The sequence below is a fragment of the Bombus vancouverensis genome, chromosome 13 (assembly GCF_051014615.1).
Source record: "Bombus vancouverensis nearcticus chromosome 13, iyBomVanc1_principal, whole genome shotgun sequence".
Taxonomy (NCBI): domain Eukaryota; kingdom Metazoa; phylum Arthropoda; class Insecta; order Hymenoptera; family Apidae; genus Bombus; species Bombus vancouverensis.
The window spans coordinates 12,911,034-12,936,837 of NC_134923.1; the positions used below are offsets into that span (position 1 = coordinate 12,911,034).

The 25,804-nt window shown below is 35.8% G+C and overlaps 1 long non-coding RNA gene across 4 annotated transcripts in view; it reads right to left on the bottom strand.

The window, feature by feature from the left end:
- Nucleotides 1-25,804, bottom strand: part of LOC143303497 (uncharacterized) — a 55,429-nt gene that overhangs the window by 25,630 nt on the left and 3,995 nt on the right. The window contains exons 2-5 of one of the 4 annotated variants that reach the window (XR_013059881.1): nucleotides 22,579-24,161; nucleotides 21,936-22,241; nucleotides 20,335-20,561; nucleotides 11,981-12,090 (exon numbers count right to left, since the gene is read on the bottom strand). This is a non-coding gene — a long non-coding RNA (uncharacterized LOC143303497). Of the gene's footprint in view, nucleotides 1-7,359; nucleotides 8,849-11,980; nucleotides 12,091-12,583; nucleotides 12,839-15,861; nucleotides 16,161-20,334; nucleotides 20,562-21,935; nucleotides 22,242-22,578; nucleotides 24,162-25,804 lie in introns of those variants that run through there. The other 3 variants (XR_013059882.1, XR_013059883.1, XR_013059884.1) reach the window with 3 other exon arrangements.

Genomic DNA, 25,804 nt, shown 5'->3' on the forward strand with positions numbered 1-25,804 from the left:
ACATATGGATTTCCAAATACGAATTGCATTGCTTTAAACACCGTATTAAAGCATCAGGTAGCTAACGCTACGATATACGCTCACGGAAAAGATTATGAAACAAAGGATTAAAGGATTAGAGCAGAAAGTCAGTGAATGGAGAAGCGGCCATGTTCTCGTGAAGGGGTACACGCGTGAAAATTATGATTCTATCGGAATCGACGCGACGTTTGTTGGGCAAACAGCGAAGAGGAAAAGATGATTTTCGTTTCTCCTTCTTTCCCCCTTTCCCTTCGTTTCTCTCCCTCCCTCTCTGGGGAAAATTTGAAAGAGCGGAGAGCATGAAAGGGGCAGAAAATAAAGGGACCACAATCGTCGAAGGTACAAAGACGAGTTCTTTGAAATTCCAACGCCCGGCTTGGTCGAGAGAAAAAATTAAAAAAAGACGTCGTAGGCACTTCGAACTAAAAGAGGAAAAGAGAAGAGAGAGGAGAGACGCAGCGAATTACCTTGTACGGAACGTTATATTTCGGCGGAAACTTTTCGTTTGTCTGACTTTTTGAACGATTAAATCGCCTTTCTGTTCGTCAGGCTCGATACACCGCCGGTTGTCGTCGCTCTTCTTTATCGTCTCTTTGTCTTCTCTAACCGAGTGAATAAGATTTGTTTAAAAAATCGTGGAATTTGTCCTAGTATTTAAGCAGAAGATATTACTCGTGTTAAAGCTCGGTAGCTTGAAAGTTCGAATGAGAAAATGTTTAGAAAGATATTGGAATATCGATTTAGATTAATTCAACCTTTCCATAGCGTAACGCGAGAGAGACAAATTAGAAATTTCTAGTTTACCTATAAATCAGGTCGATCGAACGGTTAACTGCTTAAAACAATTCTCAGAATTGAACGTAAAAGCTTTATTTTCGAATAAAATTCATTCTTCCGACGAATCACAAAAAACCATTAATTCGTTCGTATTCCAAAAATCTCTATCGACAACCTTCGATCTCCAAACCCCTCGTCATCTTTCAACCATCAAATTCCACAAAGGAAATCCTAGAAATAAAACTAACAACGTGCAAAACTCCGTATCATGTACAAAATTTCTAAGCACCAAAGTAGCCAAAAAGTCTAAACGAATCATCGACTGTAAAAGCTAATCAAGCGTCCCACACGGCGCGAGATCCTCCGGTTCCATCCACTCGAACGAAACCTAACCTGGAAAAAGCCCTGAACAGAAGAAGGCTCGTGGCCTCGGCCTTCGACGACCCATTGGCCGCGGAGGAGACGAAGAAGACAGTCTACCAGAGGAATCACGCTACGTTTACGGTGGGGGAGTAGCGTTAGAAGGGGTGGAAGCGGCAGGAGAGGCTGCTGAAACGGGGCTGCGGCGTTCCTTCATGCGGCGATCTGGCCGCACGAGGCCGCGCTGGCGCAGCAACCTTCTTCTCCACTACGTTTGCGCGTTGTGCACCCTTCTACGGGGTGCGTCCGTGCCGGCAACGCTGTTCATGGACGGCAGACAGTTTCCACGGCACTCGACGAACGCCGTTCCCCGTCCAGTCGTGACGAAGCATTCCATTCGACCCTCGAAACCGCGACGATATCGCGTCCGTGATCCAACAAGTCGACCAAATCATCTTCTCGTCCTCGTCGTCGACCCTCAATCGCTGAAAACGCGAGAATCTTTTTGAAAGAAGCATCATCGTGGGTCGAACACGCGACTAGCATACTCCGAGGATGCTGCAAGCAACGTGCAGCAACGTGGCAAGCTTCTGAAGCAAGATCTCTTCCAGTGGAACCTTCGTTGGATCATCTCGTCTCTCCCTGGATCTGCTCGTTTCTTCCTGGCTCTTGCTACTTGTACGGGCTCGCGGAGATGATTCTCCGAGAGATTTAACTTTCTCGTCGATACAGCCCGTGTATTCTACCGGGAAAACCCAGTTTGGTGAAGTAAATCGTTCGTCGGAGAAAGATTTCGATGGTCGAACCGGTTGCTTGAGACGAATAACAGATGACAGGGTCGCGGATCGATGTAAACGACGAACAGGCTCCGGGCTCCTCGATCGCATCTGAAAGGTGGTGGCGAAGGGCGAAATAGCCGAGACGTGCACGGTTGATCGACTTATCGAAACGAAGATCCCTGTGTCTCGGGGAAAAACTCGCGACAGTACGAGGTGAGAAATGAAAGAAGCTTCGGCTACTTCTAAATAAGAAGTGTACTTTGAGAGGATTCTATAAGTGTTCTCTGAGAGGACTCTATAAGCGTTCTCTGAGAGGATTCTGTAAGTGTCTCTTGCACGTCAGATTCGGATCAGACAGATTTCCAGATCCGTCCAAAAGAAGCGAGTTACAAAAGATTTTAAGGAAACCAGGTATAATTAAGAAGCTCCTGATGCATTTGTGAGCTCAGGTTTCTATGAGATTTTTAATTAGACGAGAAAAGGAAGGATTTTCTATGTAACGATCGCGGTCGAACGAAGTTTTACGAGATCTTTTATTTGAAGAGAAAAGAAGGAATTATCTATGTAAAGATTGGATCGGAACAATTCGAGGAGCCGAAGGAAAAGTTTGCTACGCGTCGGTGAGGCGATATGCCCGGCGATACGACTGCGGGAAGTTGAGGACTGGCTTGGTACGGGGCGATCGCTGCCAAGGTAAGTAGCAAGTTACGCGACTCGAGTTTTCAAAGAAAAGTTTTTCGAACGTTTCCGAATCGATGCGCCACACCGGCCACCACAACCATCGGCATTTCGTACACACCTAGCACACACGAACACACGGTACGGCCTCGTGCATACGATCCCGGAACATCCAGACGATTTTTATCGCGTTGCACCAATTCCTACTCTTAACCTGTTAATTCTTAATGGGTCATCTTTTTACCAAAGATTTTCATGATGATTTGGAAAATTATGGGAAAAAATGTACTTATTATGTCGTTTTTCTGTGACGTTTAAGTGAAAATGTAAAAAAAAAATGAAACGGAGCAATAAAGTATAGGATATTTATAAACAAAGAAATTATATCATATTATATTATAAAAATCCAAGTAACGAGATAATCTGTCTTTTTCGGTTAACAGATTAATACCTATACCTGAAATGCACGAGTATTTGAATATCGGATGCAATTCGATCAAGAACGAACGTTTCTCTACTATTAATTGTTTACCCCTTGCCCTAACTAGGATCGATAACTCGATATTTTTACTATTAGACGAAACGTAGTCGATAAATGAAATTAGTCGCAGTCACTGCAGTTGATGTCGGTAAACTTAATTTAGTACTATGTTTAAAGGAAATTATTTTCGTCTCACAAAGCACTTTCTTACCGACAAATCATATCGAAAAAGCTATGAAAATGTAAATAAATGTAAATAATCATAAAACAATATACCCTAATCAATCGCATGAAACATACACATCTACCACATGACTCAGTCTATTCGGCAAAACAAATTTCGAAAATACTTTAATGTAGTGTTAAAACATTCTTTTTTTAATTTAAATCCCTGATTATCGAAAACAAGGGTTTTATTACTAATTTCATATTTCACGTTTACTCAAAAATTCCGAGGAAATTGGTCCATACTAATTAAGAAATATATTTTCAATAAATCTCACTAATTAATCCAAGTACTCGTTTACGCTTCCATACCTTCGAATAACGGACTGTGTTTATCAGTTCGGTAACATTTTTCGTTAGTCAACATATATTAAAAATTATTCCTAAAAAATTATTCCGCGGTAGCTAAAAAAAAATCTACTATTTTTTAATTTTCACCAATTAATTCAAATCCTCGTTTACCCTTTCATACTATAAAAGGACTACGTTATCGGAAATTTGCTGATTCTTTAAACATTCGAAAATACTCCAGAGAAATGATTCCAGCGAAATGATCTGTCAAGAATTATTTAAAAAACGATTCCACTTACCCAAGTTCTCGCATATAAATTTTCCAAGAAATTCCAACACTATAGTTACACCGATAGTTCTATATGTAGGATAAAATCTCATTAATCGATATTTAACTTTCATATAAAATTTAAATTTTATTAATATTTAATTTTTGTATAAAATTATAATCTAATTAATATTTAATTTTTATATAAAATTTAAATATCATTAACACGTTCAATGCAAAGTCGATAGATACATGGAAGAAACGCGTGTATGTATTCGAGCGATATCCCCATCGAACGTGTTAAGTGATATTTAATTTTGGTACGAAATTTAGGTCTCATTAAGTAATATTTGATTTTTATATAAAATTAAAATCTCATTAACTAATTCAAATTTTCTCTCGGATTTTATCTTATCTGGTTCCGTGGAACATAGGACAAGATTCTATCGTTCGTAGAATATCGGGAATCGAGTAGATCGACGTTTAACTTTTCACGATGGGCGCGAGGCGAAGTAATTTCGTCCCGGTTGTCCCGTTCACCGTGTTAACAGCTTTCGATAAATGTCCCGTCTTTGTTGGCTCGTCCGGCTCGTTTTATGCCCGTCGATTCGTCAGCGAAACACGCTTTTACCCGCGAACAGATCGAAACTGCTTTTATCGAGTCACATTTTACAACCGAAAAACCGATCTGCCCAGTATCCTCGCTATCTTCTCTCTTAATACTTTCTGATCAATACCTGTCCTAAACTCTAGAACGTAGACTCTTTCGAATCTAGAATAGAATCTAGAATGGGAAATAAACAAGTTTTATGGAGTTTTCGATGAATTGTTATCAAATGTTAACGATAATGATTTTACATTGATAATATTGGTAATATTTCGACTTTTAAAGTTCAGATGTAACGATATGAAAGCCTGCAAAGTTTAAACATCGCGATATCATCATTTACGAATTCTAAGGTAAACTCTAAGCACGGTAACGTGATGATCTTTAAACTCCAAGGATGCGATCAAACTGCAAAGATAGTAACAAGAAACTGCTATTAAAATATTCTCGCTGGATCGCTTCTGCTATTATCTTCAAAATTTTCTGCCTTCTAATTATTTCATCAGTACCTTACTTTTGCAATATTCTTGATACAATGATACAATATATAATAATTTAGTCGAAATATCCTATTCAAATAATAATTCAAATAATACTACGATATAGTATGATATAATATAATAATAGTAAATTAAATTAAGATCTACATCTATAGGCTGAATTTCTCGTAACAACGTTAACTGTGTTTCATTAGTTCTGTGTTTCGTGTTACTCTTAATAAGTAAAAATCTAAATATAGTAGTAGAAGAATTTTCTTATGCATGACAGTACAGACAAGCGGTTCGCATAAATAAAGATGTATCCCACGAGGGTACGTTTTGTACATTCTTAGCAAGATAGCACACATATTATGCATTCAGGCAAGCAAACGGCTAAAACTATAACAACAGGCAAATCGAATTTCTTGAGCCCTAACAGCCGTAGTGGGAAAAGAGCGAAGCAACAAATATAACAGAATAAAACAGAAAACAAAAGTTAAGTATTTCATCGTATATGTTCCCTATATTAAAAACATTCTAGTGTTTATTTAGAGTAATAATTACAAACTAAATTTGATATGACTTTTCTCATTTACATGCTCGGCTGCTGTCTCTTTTCAAGGAATTTTAACCTAACAAATAAAAGAAGAAGCTGCAAAGAATAGATAAGAAATGTTTAACCGGATGTTATCCTTAAGCAGTATAAAGTATAAAAAATGTTAATGTCTTATTACATTTCTCTCACAAATTCCTAAAAACGTACATGCCCACGTACCTCCTTCATATATCCCCAAAGATTTTAAGCTGGCAAGCAAAAAGGAGAAATTACGAAAATAAAAATTTCCCAACTCCTTAAATTTTATTAAAAGAGGTAAGGGATAGAAAACAAAAATTTCTAAATTAAAAGCGTCCTAATCCTATGTACAGCCATTTCTCTCAGAATAAAGATCCTAAAAGATCCTAACCATATATAAAGAAAATTAGAACGGTAGAAAATTGCTACATAAGAAATTAACTAACCGCAGGTTTTTCTCATATATCTCCAAAAATCTTAATCTGGCAAGCGAAGGAGAAGAAATTATGAAAACAAAAATTTCTTGGTCCTTTAAACTTTATACATTCTACGCGTCTCTAAAAATCTCAACCGTGAAAAGAAGAGATAGAGTACTCTAAATTAAAAGCTTAAAAGCTTCCTAATCCTATATACATTTCTCTTGGCGATCCCTAAAAAAAATCCTAACTAAGCTGGAAGAAAATTAGAAAGAAAAAGGAGTGCTACGTAAGAAGGTGACCCCAGTTTTCCACAAATACTGCTACAAAATCTTCGCAAAACCAATTTCCATTTCGCCCTATCCATCAAATTCCCCCTCGTCTATAAATTCATCCTCGACTGTCTTTATCTCGCGAAACAAGGATACTCGCGTGAAAGAAGCGTCTCCGGAGTCGATCCGACGCAAAGGACGAGTCTGTCGATTCGTCAGTGAAATTCGCTTTTACTCGTCGTAAAGGCGCAGGCGTCACTCGCGCATAGATAATTCATAACGACGAAGCCGGCCTATAGTTGTCGTATTCCAGCACGCAGTTTCCTTCCAGCGACCCTTCTCCGCCTTTATTTTCCTTTTTCCTCGTTTCTTCGTCCTCTTTTCTGTTTTATTTCCCTCGCCTTCCTCCACAGTCAAGGAGAATCTCGCAGCTCTCGGATCTTTTAACGTAATTGGTTGCCGGTTTGCGCGAGAAATTATGAGTTTTCCTCCTTTCCCGCAAGAATATTGTTATTATTCCTGACTTTTGCGAGGGAAACGAGATTCCCTGGATACACGAAGCATCGCTGTCTCGAGGTTCTTTGAACGTGGACTCGATAAAAGTGGTGGTTCGAAGAAAGAGAGGAATTTCTGGAGATTCTTTAGATTTTCGTGCCAATCGCGTAGGCCATTAGCGGATAATGGTATTTTTGGGAATGCTGTCTGCGAGATTCAAGTAAAGGAGAATAATTATTTTCGAATTTTCCAAAATTTACTATTATAACGTGCTATTTTAAGCTTCCAAACTCTAGCGAACTAAAATCGTTTATTTATTTTAATATCGCTTTCCGTTCTTAACTGTTAAAGTTAGCAATTTAAACGCATTGACAGAAAAAGATTTTGCTGAAAAATAAATTAAACGTTGTATAAGTTTTATAAGAATTCTATATAGTTATATAAAATATATGTGAAAATTGTAATCGTTACAATTCCCAAAAATTAAATCCTAAAAAATATTGAATATGAAGTATATTGATATCTGAAATATCGAAAAGAAGAAAGAAATACACAAGTTTCTATAAAGAAAGTTTTCAAAGGGTAGGCCAAATTTTCTATGAATATAAAGATACCATAAAATGTAAAAAGTTCGAAGTGAGTCGAATACTTGCAGAGAATTAAATATTTTACAATACAAATAGGGTATATTTATTTTCTATGTTATTTTCAACGATACTCGAATTTTCCTAGATTGCCACTTAATCCGAACAACTTCTATTCGAAATAGTTATCGAAATAACGCATGTGTAAAGAGTTACGGAGGGAATATATAGGTCCCGGTCATAGCGGTTCGAAACGTGTCTGACAATAGACGATCCATTTTCCCTTGCACTGTTACATTTCGCTTCTCCGTCGTGCTTCTTTGTTCGGGTCAATCATTCCCTCCGCTATATTTAGCTGTATCCTCTTAATACATCGATGCATTATTTTGAAGACTGTACCGAATAAAAGTCACTTGGATTAATGAAAGCACCGTCAGCAGAGCTTCTATTTCAAATCCTCAAACGTTATCGCCCGTTTATTCCATTTCGAAGAATAACTTATTCTCCCTCTTTGTATGTAAAATCGCCGAGCTTTTTACACGGTGAAACGTAAAAAACGAAGAGAAATATCATTCGTATCCTTTCACAAAAACTTCCGCAAGTATTCCTGTTTACGTGATTTATTTTATATCAACGTAGGATATATATTTTTGTAGACTAAATTATTATGCAATGATGTATAAGAAATTCTTTTCCAATTTGATATATTTCAGGAGTCCCAACTATCACTGGCCGTTGTTATGTTCAATCATAGAGTTCGAGTATCGTTCCTTATTTGAAACATCTCTTAGTAATATCTAACAATTTTCTCCACAGCGGAAAATTTATAATAGAGTAGTAATTTTATGATATTCTACATACTACTTTGCGATATAAACGTGTTTTAATATTTCTTCTGATCCGGAATATTTTACAACAACAAATAGAGACTTTGCTCTGCTTCGGCTACTTTACGAGATCCAAAAATATTTCTTTCTAAACATCCATTTATTTGAACTAAACTTTCGCCAGTGTTGCGGTCAAACGAACTCTTGTCTATAAAAATTGTTATCTATCTAAACGTCAATTTCTATCGTATAAACAAAAAATTATAGCAAGCGGAAGCAAGAAATTGGCATCGTGTGAATTCCAGTTATACAAACTATTTGTCTTTCGTACTCTTTAGAATTTTTAGTCGATGAAACAAATTTCTCTACAAGTCGCATTTCTTCAGTTTTATCCAATCAAAATACGAAATTCCATAAAAATTCGCAGTCAAGATACGAATAGTATCCCTATAACCCTACGCAGTGGACCTTCCATGTCGGATTCGATTCGAATTTATAAGTGCATATTCAAGTTGATCCCATGGCTACATCTCACGTAAATATTGTACATATCTACGTGTCTTTTCCCTTCTTCAACACCAGTTTACCGGAAGTTCGAGGCTCTTGAAGTTTTGAAACATCTCAACTTGACCTGATTGCCTGTTGCGTGTTGCCATGCCTTATTCCATCCATCTATTTCACCAACCCTTTCTCACCCTCTCTGTCTTCCCCATCCTGCAACATTTCGAGAGACTTTTAACACTTCTCAATCCTTCTCACTCCGCGAGATCGTTAAATCTTTCAAGATGCTCCTCGATCGATCGACAACAGCGAAGAGCAAACGTTTCGATGGGCCAGGCATTAAGATTCCTCATCCACGGGATCCAGCCGTATCTTTCGTCTTATTTATTTACGCTACTCCATTAACGGTGGACGAGCTTTCCACGAGCATTCGACGTCTCATCAATTCGAAATAATCGATCGATTCCGAAGAATTCGTCGAATGGCGATGCCGGTAGGAAAAAGAAGGCTAATCGGATATTTCAAATTCTCCGTTTTATTTTATTTTCTTCGATATAGGGAAGAAAGAATTTTCATGGAAGTAAGGAATGCTAGAGGAATTGTATAATAAATAGTTGGTATAGCGTGCTACGAGTTATAGAATTTTAAGAATAGTAGGAAAATAGTTTGCCAATTGTGGAAAATTCCAAAAATCGTGGATCGACCATTTAAAAGTTTAATACATGCGATAGTTATCAAAAATACTTCTACGTATTCTTATTAAGAGTTTCTTTTCATCTCGGCTTCTGCGTTTTATTTTCATAGCGTTAAATCGTTCTCGTCGTATGAAAGTACTTTAACGCTATACTATATCGATCTTTGTAGACTGCGGAATCTTTCTGCACGTAATACGATAACTAATAGCGACTAATTCCATCATCCACAAACCACCGTTTATCAGAAGAAGAAAAAAAATCCTAAAGACAAGGGTGAAACCATGGAAGAAGTAAAGCGACTCGTTTCGAAAACGAAGTTTGTCAGAAAGCCTATTTACGTTCGCGATTCTCACAGTTTCCACCTTAATTACAACCGACGTTGTTCGTCCCTTAATGAGAACAAAGAGCAGGCTGAATATTGAATTTCTGGCCAGGCATTTTTCCCGACTGAACGAAAATCCTCTTACGGCTTTCACGGGCGGGTATCGCGCGCGTAAAGCGCGGACTCTTCATTACGCCATTGTTCGTCGCGTGGTCGCTCGTTGTTTTTCTTTTTTCCACCCCTCTTTTCCCACGCTTTCATCCCTTTTTCTACCTTTTGTCCTGCCACCCTTTCTTTTCTCCCCTACTATCTCCTTCTCTCTCTTTTTTCATGACCAAAAAATCGTCGGCCGAGCCTTAACCGCTTTGAAAGTGCGACGAGAATCGCGACCGAAAGTTACGTTACAAAAATCCTGCAACCTGCGAAGAAAAATATTCTACGCCTATAATCACCTTTCTGTTTTCCTCATTTTTCAGTTTTTCCGTGGCTAGATGATTTCTATGTGGCGTTTAAATTTCCGCCGGGATAAACTAAAGAGGGTTTAGAAGAATTTAATCCTCGGTATTTAATCTTATAAAATTACGTTAAGATTAGATGGAAGATTAGATAGAAGATTAAATTGAAAAATACTCGTAGAAAGCGCTGTAAGTGCCAAAGTTGGAAAATTTTACGCCTTTACCGGGAAATGTTCTCCTTAGCAATGAGAATACAGAATGTAGTACAGAACTTAAATGCAATTTACCTTCTTAAATATTTATTAATAATGTTAGAAGATGGTGTCGTTGGTATGTCGATCGCCAGATAGCCAAGCGCCAAGGAACATTTTTGGCGCAAAATTTTAATTCGAGAGATTTATTCGAGCTTTATATAGATTTCGTAGAAAAATGACCGTAGCGTGTATTAGTTTGCAACCAAAACTGCATATTTTGACCACGGTCACGTAATATTCAAATATTTCGAAATATTCGAACGTTGAAAATCCGTTTGTCCTATTCGTTTTAAAAATACGTGCAACGTTTAAACCAATCAGGAACCCTTAAATATTCCATTGTATGTATTTGTACTAACAATTTCAATCCCTACTAAAAAAAAAAGAATTTATTCGATCTATTTTGGTGCGTAGCTAAATAAAACAGCCTAAAAGACACATCCAAGTTTTATTTTCCATCGTTCCGAGGGCTGACGATCGCGAAACGAACCCCTCGAATCTAAGTTTCGTGTCGCAAACCTCCATCTTCGTCTCCAATATCCTTCAAGAACTTTCCTTTCGTTCTCGAAATAATTCTCTTGAAACACCTCCATAAAGAAAATTCCCAGTAAAATCAAGAAGTTAATCGACGAAGGGAACATTATTTCGAAGCGCTACCGCGAACACAGTTTCGACGACGCAAGGAAATGAGGAAAGTTACGATCCGACGGGGAGGGTGGTTCGGTTGGAATAAAGTAGGGTGGTCAGAATGGAAAACCGTGTCGTTCGAAAATATTTTCTCGCGGCGTTTTATCGAGTTTCTACCATTCTTTCCGTTCGAATGCGCTCGCCGTGAAAGGCGTCGCCAAAGGTGGATGTTACGCGAGAACCTAGCCTCGGAACGTTCAAAAGTTAAGGGCAGGTCTATATATCGCGTGATACGTTGGAAATCCTATCGTATCGCTGGGCTGTCTGCGACCGAAAACTTCCGGACGGCGCAAACTACCCCCTCCTGATCCCTCTTAATTTATTTATACAGGGCGTCCCATAAATTTTTCCGCACAAACTTTCCCGACCCTGTCTTTTACGAGTAAAAATAAAACGAACTGGTCGGATATAAATATTCGTGAATTCATTATTAAACCATTCGTCCTAATCGCTTCTATGTATAGGTACTACTCGTTTCTAGACGCGTTTTTAATTTGCTTTTTGCTTATTCTTTAGGATAAAATGTGTGGATTAGTGGCGGAAATTTGGATTTTATTGAAATGGAATAAATTTTCTTTCGGGAATATTAGAGTAATGATATTGATAGTAATAATGATAGTAATAACAATGATGACGATCTGTTCAGGAGCTGTTAGATGAATAAGCCCTGTATTCTGTATTTTCAAAGACATAAATGTACGTTTTTTAAGTCGTGCCGCTATCAATGCCAAATTGGTCTTTACCAATAATACTATCCAAGAAAATTGTATTCGAGATTTTAGATTACAATTTTATATGCCATGCATATTCTGTTTAAATCTTGATGTTAACAGAATACCTTTCTGTATAAATAAAACTTAACTCACCTATCTACACTAAACTTGGCGAATTCAATGCACCTAGGCGAGAGAAACAAATGGGACTTGACTTACCTAGCAAAAAGATAAACCGGATAGTCTTGGGATTTAATCCTCCGTCATCTGTTACTCCGGAAGATTCAAGAAACAACTAGCCATTTTTCTTGTTAACTTCCGGCGCACCACTACAAGTAAACAAATAAATTAATCGATTAACGAATTTAGAAAAATATTTAGTCGATCGAAGGAAAGGATATCGCAAGTAAATGTGCATTTCACGTAGCAATGAAATCGTGAAATTTTCTAATCGGTACATCATCCAGTCAGAACGTGCATTTGTATGAGATTTTGGCAAAAAGTATTCATAAATACGTACGAAATACATTCATTTATTCGATAATATAGAATGCTGCTACTGGTAGAACTTTAAATTTCGTTGCACGTGAATCCGTTTATACCAATTTTAGTGTACAATTAATACGTACATATATGTATACATTATAACAAATGTATACATTTACTAAAGTAATGCATTCATTGTAACGCGTATAAATATGAACGCGTGCTTCACACGTTACAAATATAACAGTTATCAGGATGTTAAACGATATAAGAACTCTTACACTATAATATTTAATGTTTAAAAAAATCTGTGAGCCGATTGAAACGAACCTGTTGAAGTCGTTCGAAAAACAGTATTCTGTCAGAAGAATTCGTTACCCAATATTTCCACGTGTCAATCTTTCCCCATCATCCATCATAAAATGAACACGAAAGACAAAAGTCGAGTATCAGTTCGCTGTAAATTCCTCTAAAACTTCGCCAACCCTCTTCTGTCTTATCATCAACATCAACACACTAAACACCAACCAACCAAACCATTCCCACTCAGAGATGCTTCCAAACAAGAGACAATCCAAAACGACGAAGAACCTAGAACGATTAATCGTAAGAGGTGGTAACAATGGCGCTATATAACTGGCGATCGTAATCATGGAGCAATTTAATCAGTCGCGAGAGAGGAGTAAATAATAGGCGGCTACGGAAGTTCTTTCGGTTTTCAGATCGTTTATCACAGACAATAGCATTGTCTTTTTCGAGTAAATTACGATTAGACCGTGGATTTGTATACACTTTTGTTGTATAATTGTTGCATAATTGTATAATTTAAATGAAAGAAATTAAAGAAAAGAAAGAATTAAAGAATATATAAAATTTCCAAAGTACAATACATAAAAATATGTAAAACCTCCAAAGTATAAATATGCAAAACTATATAAAATTTCAAGGTAGCATGTTTCTAGCTAGAAATACGCAGAACTATGTAAACCTGCTCGCAATGCCGTAGAGCAAGCAATAAAATATACTGCTATATGAAATTTCTAAAGAATTTCTTTCTCGTTACAGTATCCGGAGGGTGAAATAAATCTCCGCCGAATTTCTATTTGTTTAGGAGGATTGTTCGATAGAATCGAGAATCAACGATTCTTTATAATAATGAAAATATATTAATCACGTGGGAAACATATGAGAAAGAACGGTGCAATTAAATGAACAATACATATATATATATATATATCCTATATACATAAACACATTATTATTTACATAGAAAATGAATGGAAATATCGAAAACATTCTTAATCTTTTTAAATTAGCAGAGCATTTGCACCCGCGATAAATCGCTGTAGTCTCGACAAACTAAAATAATCACGTTGTATAAATAAATAAATACATTCGGTAAAAATAATAGACACCGGTGCACGCGTGGATAATTTTCGCTAGAGTAATAGCAAGATAAAACTGTTGGTATTTGTAATTATCGTTTAAGAAACGAGAAAATAAAGGATGGATAAGAGATAAGGATGAAGAGAGGAAGAGATTAGAAGAAGGAAGGCATAGAAGCAGGCTTTTTATCCTCGGAGCGGCACGCTGCAAGAGCTTCTCGTTCGCAAATGAGGTACGAGCGTCGAGATAAGGGTGGAAAAGCCGCGGGCCAACAGGGTCGAGCGTACACGCGAATAAAGGGCGATCAAACGCGATAAAAACTCGCCTCGAGAACCGATAAGCCCTAATTGAATGTTCCCTCTCGATTTTAGCCGGGCCGTAAAGCCGGAAACTTTAGGCGTGCCCGAACGATAACCCTGCCAAACCCTGTTCACCTCGACACGCGCCACCGCGACTCCCTTTTTTTCAACCGCAACTCAGTTCAATAAGAGAAGGTTAAGGGATGATCGGTTATAAACGAAAGATTAGGAACTTTCGAGAAGGCAGTGGATCCGAGGAGCGCAGTTAAGACTAAAAATAGCACGTTAGACGAAATGAATGATTTTTAAATTCCTTTGAACAGCTTCTGATTATGGAATCATTAAGACTGAAGTTAACAAATCAGACGGGACGAATGGATTGTACAATACATTCCTCTAAAACGTCTACGGTTTGCGACTTTGGAATTATTAAAACTGCAATTGACGAATAATTTTTACACTCCTTTAAGGATGCCTTTGGACTATCGATATAAGTATATCGTCGATATTTAAAGGTCTTCCATTAAAGATGCCAATATGTATTGCAAATACAATATTTATCGGTGAACTGCAATTTCGTTGAAAATTTTGAAATATCGGTAATATTATTTTCCGAACGCACTCTTCAGCTTCTACAGTTTTTGGTCTTTAAAATTATTCAGAATGAAATTGTCAAATCAACCATTTTGACTGATTTGTACATTCGTCTAAAGGTACTAGAATTTTTTATTTTGAAATTATTAAGAACATGCAGGTGTTTTTTTAATAACATTAATGTGTACTTTTATCGAAAAATGTGTAAAAATGAATATTGACTTGTATTAAAACGGGGAACACGAATACTTATTTTCATCGTCGTTTTAATTTTTATATAAGGAAATATGGAAATATTTAGTTGCGTTAAGTAAAACACGTAAAATATAATGCAATTGCGTAAATGCATCTTCAGAAGCACATTACTCGAAACAAGATGACTTTAGATTGCACCATCCACAATGAGAATAATCAGTCTAGAGAAGTTTACGGCTTACGCTTTACACCGTATACAAATTGAGTGATATTCGCTTCATAGCGATAGAATTGCAAAACTTCGCCACGTGTATAAGTAGTATCGAGAAACTGCCTCTGGCCGCTATAATACTAGGAAATTTTTACTTATCGCTTCTTTTACATTCAACTTCATAGAAATTTAAATTTCCACTGAACTTTTACCGAATAACAAATAAGTTTTCAAATTGAATAACTTTAAGCTAGCCTGATTTTAATTCCAGTAATATTTGAAAGATATTACTCCACGTAGACGTATACGTGTGTTAAAATTTAATGTACTTTTAAAGAGATTGTTAACTTATCGATTTTGAATTTTGCATATTGATGTATCAATATCATAATCGTAAGTTTTCCGATTTATTATCTTTCTATTTCTTCAATTCCTTAGCCGAAAGTTTCGTCCTTTTCGTGATCCTATCCCCATTAGCGTAGTTCCTCAATCTCACAACACTTTCCTTCGCAACATTTATTTCCTCAAACATAAATATTATAATCTTCGTAACCACCCTCATATTTCCACTCTTTCAATTACAGAAATATTACGATTCTTTTCTTATTTCCATTTTGCTAGTCACAAATTTCATAATCACGACTCTTTCCATTTCTTCATTTCCTCAATTTCAAAATTCGTTCCCTTTTTATAGCGGCTCGATGACAAACTTTGAAACAGTTTCCCTTTCCAGCTTCGCAACTACTTCATAATTTTCATAATCTTTCCCACCGTCCTACTTTGTCAATCAGAAACTTTACAATTTTTCCTCGATCAGAAACTTTCCAATTTCTTCTCAATCAGAACTTTCATAATTTTTGCAACACTCTCTATTTTCTCTTCTTTCAATGCCAAATTTCGCGATCTCTACAATCTTATCTTATCTTCTTAATCATAAATTCGTTGATTGCAATCCTTCTTCTTTTTTATCTTCAATATCAATTATAAACTTCACAATTTTTCCACCTTCTCAATCACTGAAATCAGTGCAGTTTCCCCAGCGTATCGATCATAAATTTCATAATTCACGCAATTCTGCCCATCTTGTCCACTTCCTTAATCTCTCTTGATCTAAAAATTACGTCTACGTATCATTATTTACAAAACTGCAAAACCACTACATACCATTCACAAAACTCAGCCTACGTACTATTTTACACTCTCTTCGACCACTAACATCAAGGGGAATCTATAAAAAGAGACGGAAGACAGTCTGACACTCGAGTAGAACCACTCGAAACCACGAATAAGAAAAGATTGAACGTCACAAAAATATTGACAACAGTCAGAAGTAGGGATTATAGGATAATCCATGTGTAAGAATAGACGTCGACCATCAACGTCACGATGTTCCTTTAGAAACATGAAGAATCAGGGCACGGATAAAGAAAGAGGGAGACAGAAACTCGAGTGGGACGCGTATGCACGAATTAAAGAGCAACGTTCATTAGTATCGCGACGGACTGTGAAACGACCGAGCTATTAGACGCTTTTGATAATTAAGAGACCACCTCTAACATCGATAATTGCTGCCATTAGTTCCAGCAACAACAAAGAACGAAATAAATCCATTTAAATATAAAACATCTAAAACTTCATAAGACAACCCTTAACTATTATTCATGCAGCTATTGCTTCGCTATAATTTCAAAATAATATTTAATCGTCATTAGCATAGTCTTTTTTATTACAAAATTTAGCTATTAATCATTACTCCACAAAATAAAATTTAATTATTACTCGCATAGGCTACACTATTATAAAATTTAACTATATTGGCTGTTACCTCACAAAACAACCATTAACTATTACTGATACAAGTTTCGTTATTACAAGTTTTAACTATTAACTATTATTTTACAAGATAAACTTCGTCACTATCAGCTATAAAACGATCAATTTGTAATTTTTTACGGGAACTTTGTAGATTTATAACGTAGTTTGGAAATATCAATTCAATCCATTCTATTCTATTCCTATTAAAATATATATATATATAAAGGTCTTGTCCCTTCCTTGCATTAAGTATTCTTTCATATATCTTTCATTTTATTTTCTCTGAAAGAAATTTCATACTTTAGTGATTGATAGTTGTAACGTTAATGGATAAAGTAGTTATTATCGACAAAAAAGGAGTTAACTATGTAAATGCAATAATAAAAATAAAATAATCTACCGCATCTTTTATCGATAAAGGATACATAAATGAAAAGCTTTGATGCAAAAAGAGATTTACGGTCGAGCTAGAAATAGACGAAATCGTTCGGGAAAATCGAGTGAGGTTGCAGAGCGAATGGATAGAATTGAGACCGTGGTAAAACGTTGGAGAAGAAACGTTAGTCGGAAGAGAGAGTCCAATGGTATTTCGCCTTAACCCCGCCTCGCCGCTTTTTCTCTCGACTTCCGGCCTGTCCTCCAACTCGAAACACTTGATAAGAAAATAGAATTTCTCGGTGTAAATTGATTAAAGCGGCTTTCACGCGGTATAGTAATGTTTTCAAATAACTCAGATTGCTGTTAACTAATTCGATCTTCATCTGAATAACTACTATTGATAGAAACGTTATAGTGAGCTTGGTATGTACAAGATTATATACTTGGTATATGCAAGATTTATCTTGCTAGGATTTTGGAATTTTTATATTTCAATTTTACTTAAAAAAAATCTTCGGCTACTTATTAATAGTAATAATTTATAGACCATGACAACTCCGATGCTCATAATCGTAATTAACAAAGCATTCTAATCTTATTCTTAAAAATCTTATAGAGTTCTCAAGATCTCTTAGAATTCTTACAAATTCGAATTGATTAATTTAAAAAGGGAGAAAAACAAAACCCCGAAGAATCTAATAATTTATATAAAAAGATCTTCAATAATTTACTAACGTATAACGATAAGTTACAAACCAATAAACTCCTGAAAACTTCCTAAACTACCTCGAAACTAAAATAAAGAAGAAAAATTTCCACAATGCTAATAACTGAAACCACGTAGTTCAAGATATCGCGAACCGAGTAACTACTAACTATTAAGTTTCGTATTCCCGCGACATCCTCCAGCCATAGGAGCACAGAAACTCTTTCAAATTTTATTTTACGACTACCATCTGAAATTTCAACCGACTTGTAATTTGAATATTCTATCATAAGGATAGTCAAACTCGACATTGGAATGCTGGCACCTATTCATCTACAAGGAGTTTTCACTAGGATATATAAGGAGTGTGTGTGTGTGAGTGCGTGCATGTGTGTAATTGACGTTAAGAAAGCAGATTAGGTACAAGGTAAACGTAACTGTTATTCGTCTAGCAGAGATTCAGTCGACACGACAAGCAGATAGTTACGAGCTCGTTATCTCGCGCGAGCAGACGCATTTAATTCGAGACACTTGAACTTTTCTCGCGAACACGAGAATTGCCAAGCTCGTTTTTCCAACTGCACGACGAATACTCGCTCCGCCCGGTTGGAAGAAGTGGACGGTACCTCGAAACAGAAAATATGGACGAGACCTTGGCTGATGAACATACATATGTATGTGCAATGTGCATGTATGAGGTCTGATTTGCAAGGGAAATGTTGAATTGATTTGGCGAGAAGAAAGTACAAGACCGTCGCTTATTTTACATTTTGAAATTTTAAAGTGAAAAGTGACATTTACTGAAACTAATAATTCTGGAATTTTTTGATTAAAATTACTCCCAGTTCTGAGAGCTGTTCTCATTCCGTAACTATAAATGGCGATGACTAATATAAAAGAAATATAGATCAAATAGGTATTTTTTTTAACTACTTCTTCCAAAATCCTAGAAATCCTCCCATTAAAAATTCGAAATATCCTAGGCGCTAGATTCCAAAATTCCAAGATTCCAAACCCTAAACTTTCAGCCCTAATTATTATCTACATCCCTATTATCTAAATCTCAAAAAATCCTGAATCTTAAAACACTCAGCGCTTTAAAAATCTTCTAATAGTTCTATAAATTCCAAATGTCACATTTCAAACATGTTAAATGCTAAAAGTTCCACAAATTCCAAAGATTTCAAACTCTGAACTCTTTACCAAAATACCAATCTACATGCAACTAAACCTCCAATCAAAGGTCATCGCACCTTAGTTTACGCTCTTCTAATGCGAATCTACATCCAGTACGAACAATCTGCCTAAACTGTAGCATCCACCCATCACAAACCTGGAGAAACAGAGAGAAAGAAAAAGAGAGAGAAACGAAGATGTTTCAAGTCAGGCTTGATTAAAAGGCATCTCTATAAATCTGCTGGCCGGCAAGCGGAACCGTAAAGGGTCCTTTAAACGACTTATTGGTTCTCGACCTATTTCCTTAAAGGTTTCCGTGACTTTCCGGCTCGTCCCTCTCCCATTATACGCTCGAAAAGCCTTCTCTTCTTTGCAGACCACGCCACATCGAGTCTGGACATCCTCTAATTGACGATCCAGTCCCACAAGGAACGAAAAATTTCAGCCTTTCTACGGGGATCATGCTACCTTCTCGCGTCCCAAGCTTTTCGTTAACGCGACACGTTCCTTTTCTACCCTTTTTCTAGCCTCCTCTTAGAACTCTCTAGTTCTAGATCTCTCCCTTTCTCTGTCTGTCTGTCTGTCTCTCTCTTTCTCTCTTTTTCTCAGCGGAAATTCGGTCCAACGTCTCTTTGTGTCCCTCACTCTACCCCAGAGGCTGCAGACTCCCACGCCTCTAGCTGCTCGGGCTATCGATTGCGAGCTGCCAGGGCCACGAAGACCCCTGGCTTGGCTTCGTTGTGCTAACTCGTTACGCGGTGTTACCGCGTGTCCCGATTATACTCTGGCAGAACCGGAACAGACGGTGTGTCTGCACCCACAGTGCGATACGTGTATACGTATACGTAACGAGCATTCACCATCATTCTTTTGAGTTCTGTGTTTCGACGGTTTTCGACTTTTCTTTATGGCCATATGAAGTAGATTTTTTAGTTTGACCGCGGTGATGAGTAGACCTACAGATGTTTACGCAATTTACATTTTTATGAAAATAATTAAAAAAATGAGATCTAAATAGAAATTTGCTTCATCTACTAAATATCATGATAAGCGATTTACTTTGAATATTTTATATAATATTTTTGCATATTATACGCATTCCGTGTTTTTCGGAATTTTTAATTTGTGAGCACAAACATACGTTCAGAAATATCAGAATACTTTTAGAAAATGAGGTAATAACTGTATTAGAAAATTTAAAAACGTCATTATATCAGTAGGAGAATAATATATCCAAATAACGATTCAAATTCAGAGATCATGCAACAGAAAAGGAGCTAATAGATAAAGATAATTAGTCCATCTATTCTCCTTGCCATAAACCAACCTCTCGTTTGTTCCTCTGCCATCATCATCGTTTAATTTTTCCTTTCTTCCTTCCATCATCCCCGTAACACCTTATCGTGGCATCTACAGCTCATTTTGTATCTACTTTTTCATGCCAACTTCCTGCTTTCCGCGTACCGCCGCTCGTTATCTCCACCAGAGGCCCAATCCACGCAAACGTTTCTCCTCGTTGCTGGTCGATTCGTCTGTGTCCGCTCGCTTTTTCCCCTCGTACAATATCAAAACATCTTCACGAATGCATAACGCATAATCCTGATCGAACAGGTCGGCTCGCGAGATAAACAGAAACGCAGAGGGACAAAATTTAATTTTACAGGTAACATCTTCGACTGGTCAGGAAATCTGCGACTACTTACTAAAGATACTAATTTAAAAATCAATAAATTGCTAAAATTTGAATTTAACAAAATTTGTTAAAATTATCTAACGCTTCAATCAATCAAACGAAGAGACTGATAATATGTATAATTAATAATAAAATACGTTAGTAATCGGCCTAGTTGCGTGGAACATCCTGTACGATAACAGGAGAGGACGAATAAACGAAATTTCTGCATGCATCGCTGTATTCTCGGTTAGAGACCGCGAACTTTGGAAGGTGCTCTGGAAATCGGAGAATTTCGATATGAATTTCATGTTGTAACAGAATTTGAAACGAAATTTGCGAGGAAAATCCGACGTTACTTCCAAAGTGTTCTCGTGCAAACAGTTTCGATATTTGAATAAATTACTAGTGGCTGTCCGGAAACATGTAGAAAGGTTTCGTGAAGTTTGGCTATGCACTGCGAATACACGATTTGTCTATGCAAATTTGTATGGAATTATTGACCTGTTATAGGATGCTTACTGCAAAAAGTATAATTTCACAGAGAAATGTATAATTAATTAGACAAATTCCAATAGAGGCATGGAATTTAAACAATTTTCAAAATTATATGTTATTATTAAATACAATGACTAATCTCCTCTAAAAAGATTTAATACAATTAATAGAATTTATTCTACTTAAATTACTCTACTTCGTACACTTATTATTACTGCAAGTATTTGTGTATACTGTATAGTTATATGTTCGAAGTTACGCGACTACAGTCACAGTTACAGCCATCCCTCGATTTAGATACATCTTCCCGATTTACATCGCTTGCACTAAAGACGCAAAAACCATTTGTTCTAACAATCAAATTCATATTCCCGTGCTCGATTCACTTTATGTTTTTTAAGATACGTTACATTCTCAAAGTATCGCCAAGCGTTGTCTCTTGTTGATAATCAATGAAATAATAATCAATAATGCAATTAATCTAAACCGCCGTTCACTATGTTAATATATGTGTATAAATTATAACGAAGTGTTAAGATATGTGTATACGTATATAACATATATAAGTAAATATGTATATACATATGTATGTGTATTGACTAGTCAATATCAGTTAATATCAAGTAACTATTACTTCAGACCCAATTGATATACGAGTGCGAGGGGTTACTATATTTATAATATAGAACATAGGAATGTATTAATATAGTAATATAAGAGAGTTGTACAGTAGTATAAACCAATATAAAGTTCCTTACTTGGTACGTTCGATTTCTGATGCTCTCATAACCTCTATTGTGGTACGATCGACTACATCACGGGGGAGCTATTGCTTAGACGCGATTCACTTGGATTATCTCCGGCGTGTTAATTAGTTACGCGCGTTAGAGCTGTGTCGATTGTAGCGCTGGGCTTGCAGCATCAATTCCAATTAAACTGGCCTATCCCCAGAGGATTGCGATTCCTTCGCGTTTACCACCTGACAACAGATGCTCGGACCGATCGCATAGTTGCATCTTGCATCTCGAATAGCTCGAGAATGTTACAGGAAATGGTTACGCCATCTGCGATAAAGGAAATCGAGCGTAGAACGAAATATCGACTCTTATGTAGCTATGGTACAGCTATTTACTTCAATGTTGTTTACTATCTCACGTTTGAAATTTGCATAAAGTGTTAATAAAGGAGGTAGAAGAAATTCTTGGAAATAGGTAACCGATTCTATTAATTCTTATCCTTGCACAATCAAATTACAGATATAATATGAATAGTTAATGAATACTACAAGTACGGTATAATCTATATATATATCTCAAAAAGATAAGAATTTAAATTTTAAACTACACTTTTGGCAAATCTCACAAAATCCTTTTACCCATTACCAATTTATTAGTTTCTTACTTAATTATTTTTCTAAGCAATATTTTAATGTAATGTTCTATATCTTCCCCGCAGTCAATCTTCTATCTTCCGTAAAAAAAAATAATTTTTTAAGAACGTTTATTAATTTCTTAAGGATACTGCACCAAGGCAACTGCTCAAAATCTTTTCTTCGTCAGTTAACAATTTTCTTGTTTCTTTGAAAATCAATTTCTTGCTGTAATATATAATTTATCTTTTGAAAATTCTCTTTTCCTCAGAAGAGATTTTCAAATTTTTCTGAGAAATAATATCTTGACGTTTTTTATTAATTTCCTGATAACGTTATGATGTAATCTTCTATCCATCAAAATCCACCTCGAAGCACTTTTACGCTAAAATTTCTGGTGCATGAGTCCCATCGGTTAAAACATCTTATCAATCATGAAACAAAAAGGGAAGATCAATTCCTTCATCAATCAAATTTTCTTGGAGGAGGAACAGGCAGACGCCTCCACATTCGGCCGACCGATCTTTCCACGTCTCCTTTTTATTGAGTTTAGCTGAATTCGTCTCGATTCAACGTGTTCGTTGAATCGTAAATTCTCGTTCCACGTGATATACAAGGTGTTTCAGAGTTACAACTCAATCAAGCAACATTATTATATTATTCAGCCAGAACTCGAAACACGAAATATAATCTAATTCAGAATAAATGAAATACGATACAATACAATTCAAGCGAAATCAATTATAACACAATATAAACTAAAATTGAACGAAATACAATATAGTACAACTAAAATACAATGCAAATGAAAATAAATGAAGTAAAATACAACTATTGCCAATACGACAACTTGATCCTTTAAATGAGTTGCCCTTTAAACAGAAACGTAAATATGAATTTTAAACACTTTTTATATGAAACGATACCTCTAAATAAAAGAATTATTATCCGAATGACGAATCAATCGCATCTTCACCAGTTAACAGATTAATTATAATTTTTATTGTATTGTATCGTATTTCGTTTAACTTTAATACAATATAATATTATGGAAAAATACAAAAAATATGTATCTTCCGTTTATTACTTTTTTCTATTACTAATTTACAATCAATCGATCAATATTTCTGAAACACTCTGTACAGTGCAGTGGCACGATCTCGGTAACATGGTCGACGACGACGGCGACGACGACGACGACGACAACAACGACGACAACGACAACGACAACGCGGAGGACGTTGGTGTGCGCTCGCGACGTCGGCGTCGACATCGTCGTTGGCCGTAGCACAGTCGCGAAAGGAGGGATGCCACGACGACCCACATTCCGTCGAATTTAATTTCATGCCTTATCTCTGGTAACCACGGTACAATGCTTCAACTGGGGCGGCTGCGAATCCTTCTATCTTACCCTTGTACGCTCCACATACACCGCCGCACGACACTGGTCTACAACGGTTCACGGCTCTGAATCATACCCCTGTTTCGCGGCCGCAATTTCTACCTGTACTTTTCTCGCCAAATATTCACCTCGTCGTTTCTCATCTCAACTTCTTTTCTTCCTTCCTTTTTTTCTTTTTTTCTCTCTTTTTCTTAATAAAGAATGTTAATCAATCTGAAACATAAATATTTATATGCATAAAGTCACATTCTCTATCTTTTACAGAAGATTGACTGATTTTTAATACTTTGTAGACAACTTGGGTCATTTACACCCGAAATGTCACTCGTTTTTTTCACAGCGAACTCTTATTTTTTCAATCAATCAAAATTTACATTCCCCTTTTCTCACGTTATCATAAAGCTATCGCAAAATTATTTTTAAATAACCATAGACATAACTTATTATCAAGTCAAAGTTATTATTAATATATTCAGGTATTAATTAAACAATGAATAGTGAAATACGTTATTTTAATTAATTGAAATAATTAGGGGAGGACGGTGGTGAAAAATTACAGCATAAATTATCTTCTTTTTTAATATTAGATGCTCATCAGATTGAATTGAAATAATGGTTTCTTCCAATGTGAATACCGAAATCTACATAAGAAAACAGGAAATATAACGAGTTACATTTAACATTAGTTTTTAATCAGTTATGAATATTGGAACTTACATAACAAATTGATGGGTTAGCCTTTTGGTTGATTTTTTCACGAATAAAGCTAAAGAATTCTTTAACATACTAAAAAATAATTATTTTTCAATCCCTAGTCAATTAATAGTAATAGATTCTTTTTCAATAATCCACTGAAATGATTCTTTTTTTTATTTTTCTTCTTTTTCTTTGATCTTGGAAGTTAATCAATTGACATCAGTTTTTATCAATTAAAAGAGAAAGAGGATTTTCTTTTTTATTTTCAATATTGGAATTTAAATGAGAAAGAAGCTTTCGTTCAATAATCCTGAGTATTAATCAGTTAAAGTAATGAATGTCCATCGAAACGTTCCTTTTCTAATGTAAATTTACGATACTATTTTAAACATCTCTTTTTAATTTTAACAATAACTGTCCATCAATCGCTATAAATTTCCATTATTTGATATAGTATTTTGGCTTATCTCTTTTTGAATATTAAAATTAAAAAAAAAAGGAAAGAAACACGATAAATTAATGTGTCGACATTTTAGGTAAATTTTCGCCTCACGATCATTCAATATTTGTAATATTTTTATTTGAAAACAGTAACTCTTTCATCCTTTGTGAAAATCACTGATAAATGAAAATTATATAAAATAACCCTTTTTACACCCTCCATTGGTACTTTATACGCACGTAAACAACGGGTGACACTTATTTACACAAGGGGGACCCCATTCACCCCGTAGCAACCGCCTTTTATTTACATCCTTCCACGTTAGTTAATAGGTGATTACTTAAATACAACTTTTATCTCATTTATTTAAAGATACAAATAACAAAACGCTACATGTTTTCAGTAATTCACAGAATAAAACTTTTTTTATCCTTTCCCCATTACGAATATGGGTTTTAAACGAAATATTCATTGTAAAATAAGTAACCACATATGTGTTTGACAACAAAGCTATACTGTTCAATATTTTCATAAGTTTTGTGATACTTCAGCGAAACAGTTTAATATATCATTTTTTTTCTTATGCTAGTGCGACCATACATTTTCAATACAATTGAAGATTACAGAGAAAAAATATGATAAGCACAATTTTGTTGATTTCCTTATTTCAATATTATTTAATGATTAAAAAAAATGTACTTTAATCTAACATGGTTAA